Genomic DNA, 6,474 nt, shown 5'->3' with positions numbered 1-6,474 from the left:
CATTCCCAGCCTCCCGCTGCTGCCCGCGTCGTGTCCCGGACCCTCTCGGGAACCCCTTCCAGCCGTGCGGCACAACGAGTGTTGTCACCAACTTCTCCCCCTTCCTTTTGCCAAGGTGTCACAGTGTCGCTCTGGTTGGAAAAGACCCTCAAGATCATCGAGTCCAACCACCCCCAAGAAGAAGGAAAAAGATGGGAAAACACTTTTCTACCTCCAAACTGAGCAGAAAACCTTGAACATGGAACCTCCAGGATGAGACAGGATGTGCATTACCCCCAAGGGTCCTACTCATTCAGAACTCAAGCCACAAACACAGGAACTCAGATGATGGCTGTAAATGTAGGGTTTGTTTGGTTTTTTCCTCTCTTTTTCTAGTGTCTGCTGGTTAAAAACCCTGTTTTGTGAGTTGATCTCCAGCCCTGCTGCCCTCCTGCCTCCATCCCTGGGAGCCCTGCCCCCTGGCACCACACCTGCCTCTTTAGATGTCTCCAGGGATGGTGGCTCAACCACCTCCTCAGACAGCCTGGATCACCAAGTGCAGCTCTCACCCCACAACAGGACAACCCCAAAGCTCACACCATGTCCCTGAGGGTGTTGCCCAAATGCTTCTTGAGTGTTGTCAGGCTCGGTGCCATCACTGCTTCCCTGGGGAGGCTGTTTCACCCTCTGGGTGAAGAATCTCTTCCTAATGTCCACCCTAAACCTCCCCCTGCTCATCTTCCTACCATTCCCTCGGGTCCTATGGTTGGTCACCAGAGAGAAGAGGTCAGTGCCTACTCCTCCTCCTTCCCTCATGAGGAAGCAGTAACCTGCAATGAGGTCTCCCCTCAGCCTCCCCTTCTCCAGGTCATTCATAGTAAGAAAAATCCATCCCATATAGGTCCTGAAAAACTCCCCCAGCTACTTCCCTCCTCCCTGTTGCATTTCTGACACATCTTTAACATCACCTTTCTCTTTAGCCCCTGACACTTTCAGTGACACAGTTTTGCAGTTGGGGATTCTTGGACCATCACTCTCTGAAGTGCCCCTTGAGCTGTCCCTGACCTCCCAGCACACCTGCCTGGTCTTTCCCCATCAGACCTTCACACAGGGCTCACGAAGACCATCTCTGAGGAGTTCCTGATTTTCCCCTGTGCTCAGCAAATGGACCTTCTTGTTCAGAGAGCCCACTTTTCCCAATATGAGCTTCTGCAGGGAGTCTCCAAGCACCTGCAAAGAGGAATCTCTCCCCAGCACAGCATGGGAGCTTTCCTCCTTTGCAAGTTCCACAGCCGTGCTCGGGCAGATCACCAGGCTTCCTTGCCAGGTGGCTGGTTGTCCTTAGCTCTCCACCTCTAGCATCAGAAATGCCCCTCAGTGAGCTCAACAGCTGTCAGCTCTTTCATTGCAAAGAGAAAGCTCCTGGCCTTTGAAGCCCCTGACATGCAGGTGCTTGAAGATACAGTTTTCATGCTGCATTCAAGGCTTGGCCTTTTTTCTCTCCAACACCACTAAGCAATCACTAATTTTCCAAAACATCCAGGTACCCTTTGCCCAGCAGAGCTCACGGGCACACTCCCAGCCCTCACTGACATGCAGGGAGAACCTGGTTTTCAGGAGACCCCCTCTGGAGGCTTCTTAACTTTCCACTGGGCTCAGTAAAAGGTCCTCCTCAGCATCTGACTTTTGAGATGCTTCCCTTGCTTTTTTTGCCCTTCCTTCATGTCACCTCAGACTGTGGCCTCTTCCCAGCATAAACTGGGAGCTCCCTGTCTCCACTGAGAATCTGCTACTCACCAAACTCAGCTTGCAAAAACATTGCTGTTGATGGCATTAGAGCCAAGAAAGCCAGTGTGGGGCGGATTGGGAGCCTCTCAGCAGGGGAGAAAACAGGGGAAGATGACAGCCACAGACTTGCCTGGGGGCGAGGGGTGTGTAGTGCTCAGGCTGCTCTTCCCACCCTGCTGCAGGGTCAGTGTGTGAGGCTGGAGAAGCCCCACGCTCCCCACGGGTGCAGCACAGCAACTGTCCCAGGGAGGTGAGACCCTGACCCTTGTGGAATTTAAAAATCAGTTAAATATTTATGAGAAATACTGCTTTCAGCAGAGAGATTAGCTGGCTAATATTATTCATCCCTCCTGGATCCTGATGTTTAATTAATGCTTGCAAAGGGCTTTGAGGTGCTTGGATGCAAGCGATGCAGGCTTGTATCACGTGCATGGCACGCAGTGACCCTGGGTCCCAGAGGTGCTGGGTCACCACACAGCTGGAGCAGCTCTGAGAGATGAGGCTCCCACCTGCATCTCTCCCCTGGGGTGAGAACAGGTCTGTGTGTGGGCCAGGCCTGCAGCTTTTTCACCTCAGACCCACAGCCCTGCTACTCCTTGCAACTCTTCAGCAAGTTCAAGTGAGGTTTGGAAGCTTTACCCCTTCAGGGAATGCTATTTCTGGTAGATATTTGCAGTGACATAAACCAACTGTTTAAAAACAAGCCAGTGTTTCTGCCTTACAAGCAGGCTGGGAAGAAAAACATGCAAGCCAGTGTGAACTGAGTCATCAATACCCCAGAGCCACAAGCCCCAGTTGACAGGGTCTTACAATCCCCAACCTGACTTTCCTCAGCTCTGTTTTTCCGAGAACAGCCCCTTGCTGGCAGCTAGGGACCAGAAGGCACATTTCTATTTGCAGGCATATGAGTGTTTTGGAGATACTAGTGTGATGCCACAGGCTCTTCCAGGAAAGCTCTTCTCAGAATGGGACTTTCACAGGCTCTGGACACCAGCAAAGTGGGTACCCATCCTGTCCCATCCCACCCTGTAGCCTGTATCCCACACTGGGAAGTTCCTGTCTCACATAGGTGGCTCCTTCCCTTGATGGGACAGCTTCCTCTTTTCTCCAAAGACACAACCAATGATTCAGATGAACCTCAGCGCTGTGCCTGTCTGTCCCTGCTCCTCCAGGTGCTGCTGTGTCCCTGCTCCTCCAAAGCCTGGTTGCATCTCTCACCCCCATTCTCCAGACAAAGGGGCAAGTCCCTGCCAGGAGGAGAAGAGTGGGTGGCACAGAGATGAAATCTCAGCCGTGTCTGGGGCTCAGTGGGTTTCCGCCGACTTGGCTGAGGCTTGGGATTCAGAGAGAGACACCAAATGTGGGTGGCAAACCACAAAAGCCCCCTCCTCCACCCTACAGAGAAGGGAAACAGCTGAGATTCAGTAGTGGCACAAGAACAACTTTGCATTGGGTGAGAAAATATGAAAAAAACACAACCCAGCCCTGCAGTTACCAAGGTGAGGGAATAAGGAGAGGAAGGAGATGCCCCAGATGCCAGAGCAAAGATTCTCCTGCAGCCCCTGGAGAAGACCATGGTGACACAGGTTGTCCCCCTGCATCCCATGGCAGACCACATTGGAGCAGATATCCACCCTGCAGTCCCTGGATAGCCCAGACCACAGCAGGTGGATGTGGAAGGAAGGAAGCTGCAGCCTGTGGAGGGCCCACGCTGGAGCAGTCCATTCCTGAAACACTATGCCTCATGCAGAGGACCCAATGCTGGAGCAGCAAGAATCAATAAATCATAGAACAGATGGACAGACCATCAAAAAATCATCTAGCCCAGCTTCTCATGGGAAAGAGGCCCTAGATGAGACTACCTAGCAGCCCATCCAATCACATCTTGCAAACCTCCAGGGATGGGGACTCCACCACCTCCCTGGGGAGGTTGTTCCAAGGAATGATTGCTCTCACTGTGATAAACACCTTCCTTAGGTCGAGATGAACATGAAGAACTGCTGCCCATGGGAAGGAGCTGCATTGGAGCACTTCATGAAGCACCCCCAGTGGAGCAGGGGAATGGGGTGAGCTGGAACGAGTGGCAGAGATGAAGTGCTGTGAATTGACCCAAACTCCCACTACCCATCCTCCTGTGATACTCAGGAGGAGAAAGGAGGGGCAGAAGAGTCAGGTGTGAAGTTGAGCCTGGAAAGAGAGGGGGGGGTGAAGGAATGTGCTTTTAGTTTTCTTTTTACTTCTCACTATCCTACTCTGGTATTAATTGGCCATAAATTAAATTAATCTTTCCCCAAGTCAAGTCTGGTTTGCCCATGATGGTAACTGCTGAATTATTTCCCTGTCCTTATCTTGACACATGAGGCAGGTTTTCATCCTACCTTCTCCCCATCCCTTGCTGGGCTAAGCCCGGATCTGGTGAGCAAACACCAGAAACACATTAACATGCAAGTGTTCTTTGTTAGTAGAGCTGAACTGGTTTCCAACCATGTGCCTTTAAGTTCCAGCCCTGTCACGGCCTCCCATCAGCTGCCATATGGCCAATAGGCTCTCTCTGTTTGACACACATACTCTCCACAGGTGCTGCCATACATTGTCTTCCATTATGGTCTCCATTTCTGTCCACACCCAGAGCTGAAATCACAGGCGCCCAGAAAATCACCCTCTGCCTGGAGGAGCTGGTGGACAACAGCAGAACCAGGAGTGGCAGCAAGACCTTGGTGATGCTCCGGCTGGGAAGGAGGAAGCAGCAAGGCTGACGTCTGCTGAACAACTTTCTGAGCATAGACTTCTTTTGTTTCAGCTTCAGCTGGGTGACATCAATTACGGCAGGTGACAAATTCAAGGAGGCAGAAGCACAAAGGCAGAGGAGAAGGCAGAGAGGTAAGGAAACTTTCTTTCTTTCTCTGAGAAAAGAGGCCAAACTGTTTCTGGGGTTTTTCTAATGTTACGAACTTTACGATTCCGCACGAGTTGCTGTTTCAGCACAGATAGGTTGTTTTTGCCCCACTTAAAGGTCTGATGTAAAACCGTCTTGAAGCTTTGACTCGATAGTATTATTGGCTGTGCAGTTCTCTCAGGCCTTTTAGTTTTAATAAGTGTTTGTGTCCCTGGATTTTCCCCTGAAAGGAGAAAAAAAAGAAGGGGGAGCTACAAAAAGCTCAACCTGCCTCAGAGCCCAAGGACCTCACAGATCTTTTAAACCCATGCATAGGGAAAAATGCCCAATATGAGGGCTTGTGACTGGTGACTGTGTATCCCCCAGGGCTGGAAATGCACCAGGTAGCAGCCTCCCACCAGCTGCCACTTGCTATCACCCTTCCCCATGTGCCCTCCGGGGAAAGGGACATTATTCTTAAAAAAAGGCTGAAAACTAAGCAGCCGGTCTGTGGCTAACTGAGGATGTCTGCTCACATCTGCACAAGCTGAGGCCGGAGGGGTCTGCTCTGCTAACACGGGCTGACTGGCTCACTGCCTAGCACCGGCTGCCAAGGCAGCCTGAGCCCGAGCTCAGGGCTGAGCAAGCCCTGGAGGAAGAGGGACCCTTTCCATCCAAGGACACCAGAAGAGAGACTTGCCTTCCCCTTCCATGGGCTGCTGCACTGCTGAAAGCAGGAGGTTCGTTTCTGCTCGAGTTTTTCAGCTTTCAGGGGCTGTACCCTGCTCAGCCTTCACCAGCCACCTCAGATGTTCCTCTGCGCCCCTGGTTGTGTTAAGGTTGAGCCTTAAGGTTGAGCCCAGCCTGCTAGTTAACTTTCCCCACTATAAACTGAGCAGTTCTTAGAGCACGTTAGCCTCACTAAACAAGCTCACAGATGTGTCCTTCACCCTCCCCAGTGTTCCACAATCATGGCTGCTGGAGCTGCTCGCAGCACTGCAGGGCTTGCCTCAGCGAAATCCAGTGCCTGTCGCCTTCCCTCTGCGCTGTTCTCCAGTGCCTGAGGGTGGTTTCCACCCCATCTGCTGCAGCCCTGCCCAGGGACCCTGTGTGCACCACGAAAAATGAAAGAGGGCTGTCTCCTGGGGTGCCCAGCTGCAATGGGGCTCGTTTGCTCAGCACGGGCGGGTGTGCGCGCCATTTTGCTGTGCTGACCTTATATCAATACGTGTGTAGGTCCTTCTCTGGTCCGGGCTGCACACCGGGTCTGCTGCCTGCTCTTCCCATCCTTCCTGGCAGCTGTTACTGGCACCTGAGCACCATCCCACGGCTTGGGAGGGTGATGGAAGCCATGCCTTTGGAGAGCACCTTGGCACCTTCGCTTGTCGCGGGCTACAAGAGGCTGTAGGAAATCACCCCGGGGCTGCAGTTTCAAACTGCCTTGCAGACCCAGAAAGAGGAAGGTTAGGAGGAAAGGAGGGGGGGTTAGGTGGAGAGGGAACGACTCAGAAAGCCAGTGCTACGAGGCAAAAGCAGGTCTTGGCTTCCCCTTGGGCCACCGGAGGAGTTGGAGCAGCCCGGGCTGCTGAGATGGAGCAGCTGCTGGAGACACAGGAGAGCTGTGCTGGGGCTGGCCCAGTGGCCTCCCCATCCCACGTTGTCCCCATGGCATCCCTGTCCCACCTGTCCCAGGGGGCCAGCAGTGGCTGGGAGTGACCTTCACTGCTGGTGCCTCTGTGCTCGGTGTGGGCTGTTCCTGTTGCAGCTGATCACATTCCTTTGCTTTACTGTTAGTAAGGACTGAGACAGGCACCGCTGCTCAGGAGAAGAGC

The sequence above is a fragment of the Chaetura pelagica genome, unplaced genomic scaffold (genome assembly GCF_000747805.2).
Source record: "Chaetura pelagica isolate M959 unplaced genomic scaffold, ChaPel_1.0 scaffold120, whole genome shotgun sequence".
Taxonomy (NCBI): domain Eukaryota; kingdom Metazoa; phylum Chordata; class Aves; order Apodiformes; family Apodidae; genus Chaetura; species Chaetura pelagica.
This window is presented reverse-complemented; position numbering follows the sequence as displayed.